General features: G+C 33.9%; 1 long non-coding RNA gene across 1 annotated transcript in view; it reads left to right on the forward strand.

Moving 5' to 3' along the window:
- Positions 1–1,542, forward strand: part of LOC128075708 (uncharacterized) — a 35,204-nt gene extending 33,662 nt beyond the window's left edge. Inside the window, exon 3 of the long non-coding RNA XR_008203976.1 lies at positions 1,220–1,542. This is a non-coding gene — a long non-coding RNA (uncharacterized LOC128075708). The remainder of the gene's footprint in view (positions 1–1,219) is intronic.
- The last annotated feature ends 4,458 nt before the right edge of the window (positions 1,543–6,000 follow it).

The raw sequence follows: 6,000 nt of genomic DNA on the forward strand, positions 1-6,000 counted from the left end.
AATGAAAATAAGCGATATTTTCGGGGAAAAACAGGGATTTCTATGAAAATAAGCGATATTTCAGTGGAAAAACAGGGATTTCTATGAAAATAAGCGATATTTTCAGGGGAAAAACAGGGATTTCTATGAAAATAAGCGTTATTTCAGAGGAAAAACAGGGATTTCTATGAAAATAAGCGATATTTTAGGGGAAAAAAGAGGGATTTCGATGAAAATAAGCGATATGTCAGGGGAAAAAGAGGGATTTCTATGAAAATAAGCGACATTTAAGGGGAAAAACAGGGATTTCGATGAAAATAAGCGATATTTTAGGGTTCAAAGCAGGGATTTCTATGAAAATAAGCGATATTTCAGACAAATAACAGGGACTTTGATGAAAATAAGCGATATATAAGGGTTCAAAACAGGGATTTCTATGAAAATAAGCGATATTTCAGGGGAAAAGCAGGGATTTCTAGGAAAAATAAGCGACATATCAGGGTTCAAAACAGGGATTTCTATGAAAATAAGCGATATTTCAGGGGAAAAACAGGGATTTCTGGGAAAATAAGCGATATTTCAGGGGAGAAACAGGGATTTCGATGAAAATAAGGGACATTTCTGGGTTCAAAACAGGGATTTCGATGAAAATAAGCGATATGTCAGGGGAAAAACAGGGATTTCGATGAAAATAAGCGATATGTCAGGGGTCAAAACAGGGATTTCTATGAAAATAAGCGATATTTTCGGGGAAAAATCAGGATTTCTGGGAAAATAAGCGATATTTCAGGGGGAAAGAGGGATTTCTATGAAAATAAGCGATATTTTAGGGGATAAACAGGGATTTCTATGAAAATAAGTGATATTTCAGTGGAAAAACAGGGATTTCTATGAAAATAAGCGATATTTTTGGGGAAAACAGGGATTTCTATGAAAATAAGCGATATTTCAGGGGAAAAACAGGGATTTCGATGAAAATAAGCAATATTTTATGGGAAAAACGGATTTCTATGAAAATAAGCGATATTTCAGACAAATAACTGGGATTTCGATGAAAATAAGCAATATATAAGGGTTCAAAACAGGGATTTCTATGAAAATAAGCGATATTTCAGGGGAGAAACAGGAATTTCTATGAAAATAAGCGATATTTTCGGGTTCAAAAATGGGATTTCCATGAAAATAAGCGATATTGTAGGGATCAAAACAGGGATTTCTATGAAAATAAGCGATATTTCAGGGGAAAAACAGGGATTTCTATGAAAATAAGCGATATTTAAGGTTAAAAACAGGGATTTCTATGAAAATAAGCGATATTTATGGTTAAAAACAGGGATTTCTATGAAAATAAGCGATATTTCAGGGGAAAAACAGGGATTTCTAGGAAAATATGCGATATTTCAGGGGAAAAACAGGGATTTCGGTGAAAATAAGCGATATTTGAGGTTAAAAACAGGGATTTCTATGAAAATAAGCGATATTTCAGGAGAAAAAAGAGGGATTTCTATGAAAATAAGTAATATTCCAAGGGAAAAAGAGGTATTTCTATGAAAATAAGCGACATTTAAGGGGAAAAGCAGGGATTTCTAGGAAAGAAGCGATATTTCAGGGGGAAAAACAGGGATTTCGATGAAAATAAGTGATATTTTAGGGTAAAAAACAGGGATTTCTAGGAAAATAAGCGATATTTCAGGGGAAAAACAGAGATCTCGATGAAAATAAGCGATATTTCAGGGGAAAAACAGGGATTTCTATGAAAATAAGCGATATATCTGGGTTCAAAACAGGGATTTCTATGAAAATAAGCGATATTTCAAGGGAAAAAAGAGGGATTTCGATGAAAATAAGCGATATTTCAGGGGAAAAACAGGGATTTCGATGAAAATAAGCGATATTTCAGGGGAAAAACAGGGATTTCGATGAAAATAAGCGATATTTCAGAGGAAAAACAGGGATTTCTATGAAAATAAGCGATATGTCAGGGCAAAAACAGGGATTTCGATGAAAATAAGCGATATGTCAGGGGTCAAAACAGGGATTTCTATGAAAATAAGCGATATGTCAGGGGAAAAAGAGGGATTTCTATGAAAATAAGCGACATTTAACGGGAAAAACAGGGATTTCTAGGAAAGAAGCGATATTTCAGGGGAAAAACAGGGATTTCGATGAAAATAAGCGATATTTTAGGGTTCAAAATAGGGATTTCTATGAAAATAAGCGATATTTCAGACAAATAACAGGGATTTCGATGAAAATAAGCGATATATAAGGGTTCAAAACAGGGATTTCTATGAAAATAAGCGATATGTCAGGGGAAAAACAGGGATTTCGATGAAAATAAGTGATATATCAGGGGAAAAACACGGATTTCTAGGAAAATAAGCGATATTTTCGGGGAAAAACAGGGATTTCTATGAAAATAAGCGATATTTCAGTGGAAAAACAGGGATTTCTATGAAAATAAGCGATATGTCAGGGGTCAAAACAGGGATTTCGATGAAAATAAGCGATATTTCAGTGGAAAAACAGGGATTTCTATGAAAATAAGCGATATTTTCGGGGAAAAAAGAGGGATTTCGATGAAAATAAGCGATATGTCAGGGGAAAAAGAGGGATTTCTATGAAAATAAGCGACATTTAAGGGGAAAAACAGGGATTTCGATGAAAATAAGCAATATATCAGGGTTCAGAACAGGGATTTCTATGTAAATAAGCGATATTTCAGGGGAAAAAAGAGGGATTTCGATGAAAATAAGCGATATTTCAGGGGAAAAACAGGGATTTCGATGAAAATAAGCGATATTTCAGGGGAAAAACAGGGATTTCGATGAAAATAAGCGATATATCTGGGTTCAAAACAGGGATTTCTATGAAAATAAGCGATATGTCAGGGGAAAAACAGGGATTTCGATGAAAATAAGCGATATGTCAGGGGTCAAAACAGGGATTTCTATGAAAATAAGCGATATTTTCGGGGAAAAATCAGGATTTCTGGGAAAATAACCGATATTTCAGGGAAGAAAGAGGGATTTCTATGAAAATAAGCGATATTTTAGGGGAAAAAAGAGGGATTTCGATGAAAATAAGCGATATGTCAGGGGAAAAAGAGGGATTTCTATGAAAATAAGCGACATTTAAGGGGAAAAACAGGGATTTCGATGAAAATAAGCGATATTTTAGGGTTCAAAACAGGGATTTCTATGAAAATAAGCGATATTTCAGACAAATAACAGGGACTTTGATGAAAATAAGCGATATATAAGGGTTCAAAACAGGGATTTCTATGAAAATAAGCGATATTTCAGGGGAAAAGCAGGGATTTCTAGGAAAAATAAGCGATATATCAGGGTTCAAAACAGGGATTTCTATGAAAATAAGCGATATTTCAGGGGAAAAACAGGGATTTCTGGGAAAATAAGCGATATTTCAGGGGAGAAACAGGGATTTCGATGAAAATAAGGGACATTTCTGGGGAAAAACAGGGATCTCTATGAAAATAAGCGATATTTTAGGGGAAAAACAGGGATTTCTATGAAAATATGCGATATTTCAGGGGAAAAACAGGGATTTCGGTGAAAATAAGCGATATTTCAGGGGAAAAACAGGGATTTCAAGGAAAATATGCAATATTTTAGGGGAAAAACAGGGATTTCTATGAAAATAAGCGATATTTCAGGGGAAAAACAGGGATTTCTATGAAAATCAGAGATATTTCAGGGGAAAAACAGGGATTTCTATGAAAATATGCAATATTTTATGGGAAAAACAGGGATTTCTATGAAAATAAGCGATATTTTAGTGTTAAATAAAGGGATTTCTATGAAAATAAGCGATATTTAAGAGGAAAAACAGGGATTTCTATGAAAATAAGCTATATTTTAGGGTAAACAACAGGGATTTCGATGAAAATAAGCGATATGTCAGGGGAAAAAGAGGGATTTCTATGAAAATAAGCGACATTTAAGGGGAAAAACAGGGATTTCTAGGAAAGAAGCGATATTTCAGGGGAAAAACAGGGATTTCTATGAAAATAAGCGATATTTTAGGGTTCAAAATAGGCATTTCTATGAAAATAAGCGATATTTCAGACAAATAACAGGGATTTCGATGAAAATAAGCGATATAAAAGGGTTCAAAACAGGGATTTCTATGAAAATAAGAGATATTTCAGGGGAAAAACAGGGATTTCGATGAAAATAAGCGATATTTGAGGGTTAAATACAGGAATTTCTATGAAAATAAGCGATATTTCAGGGGAAAAACAGGGATTTCAAGGAAAATATGCAATATTTTAGGGGAAAAACAGGGATTTCTATGAAAATAAGCGATATTTTAGGGGAAAAAAGAGGGATTTCTATGAAAATAAGCGATATTTAAGGTTAAAAACAGGGATTACTATGAAAATAAGTGATATATCAGGGGAAAAACAGGGATTTCGATGAAATTAATCAATATTTAAGGGAAAAAAAGGGATTTCTATGAAAATAAGCAATATTTAAGGGAAAAAAAAGGGAATTCGGTGAAAATAAGTGAAATTTCAAGGGAAAAACAGGGATTTCTATGATAATAAGCAATATTTGAGGGTTAAATACTGGGATTTCTATGAAAATAAGCGATATTTGAGGGTTCAATACTGGGATTTCCATGAAAATAAGCAATATTTAATGGGAAAAACAGGGATTTCGATGAAAATAAGAGATATATCAGGGTTCAAAACAGGGATTTCTATGTAAATAAGCGATATTTCAGGGGAAAAAAAGGAATGTCGATGAAAATAAGCAATATTTTAGGGGAAAAAGAGGGATTTCTATGAAAATAAGCGATATTTCAGACGAAAAACAGGAATTTCTATGAAAATAAGCGATATTTCAGGGTTCAAAATAGGGATTTCTATGAAAATAAGCGATATATCTGGGTTCAAAACAGGGATTTCTATGAAAATAAGCGATATTTCAAGGGAAAAAAGAGGGATTTCGATGAAAATAAGCGATATTTCAAGGGAAAAAAGAGGGATTTCGATGAAAATAAGCGATATTTCAGGGGAAAAACAGGGATTTCGATGAAAATAAGCGATATATCTGGGTTCAAAACAGGGATTTCTATGAAAATAAGCGATATGTCAGGGGAAAAACAGGGATTTCGATGAAAATAAGCGATATGTCAGGGGTCAAAACAGGGATTTCTATGAAAATAAGCGATATTTTCGGGGAAAAATCAGGATTTCTGGGAAAATAACCGATATTTCAGGGAAGAAAGAGGGATTTCTATGAAAATAAGCGATATTTTAGGGGAAAAAAGAGGGATTTCGATGAAAATAAGCGATATGTCAGGGGAAAAAGAGGGATTTCTATGAAAATAAGCGACATTTAAGGGGAAAAACAGGGATTTCGATGAAAATAAGCGATATTTTAGGGTTCAAAACAGGGATTTCTATGAAAATAAGCGATATTTCAGACAAATAACAGGGACTTTGATGAAAATAAGCGATATATAAGGGTTCAAAACAGGGATTTCTATGAAAATAAGCGATATTTCAGGGGAAAAGCAGGGATTTCTAGGAAAAATAAGCGACATATCAGGGTTCAAAACAGGGATTTCTATGAAAATAAGCGATATTTCAGGGGAAAAACAGGGATTTCTGGGAAAATAAGCGATATTTCAGGGGAGAAACAGGGATTTCGATGAAAATAAGGGACATTTCTGGGGAAAAACAGGGTTCTCTATGAAAATAAGCGATATTTTAGGGGAAAAACAGGGATTTCTATGAAAATATGCGATATTTCAGGGGAAAAACAGGGATTTCGGTGAAAATAAGCGATATTTCAGGGGAAAAACAGGGATTTCAAGGAAAATATGCAATATTTTAGGGGAAAAACAGGGATTTCTATGAAAATAAGCGATATTTCAGGGGAAAAACAGGGATTTCTATGAAAATCAGAGATATTTCTGGGGAAAAACAGGGATTTCTAAAAAAATATGCGATATTTAAGGGAAAAACAGGGAATTCGGTGAAAATAAGCG

Source organism: Tympanuchus pallidicinctus, unplaced genomic scaffold (genome assembly GCF_026119805.1).
Source record: "Tympanuchus pallidicinctus isolate F22 unplaced genomic scaffold, pur_lepc_1.0 scaffold124, whole genome shotgun sequence".
Classification (NCBI taxonomy): Eukaryota; Metazoa; Chordata; class Aves; order Galliformes; family Phasianidae; genus Tympanuchus; species Tympanuchus pallidicinctus.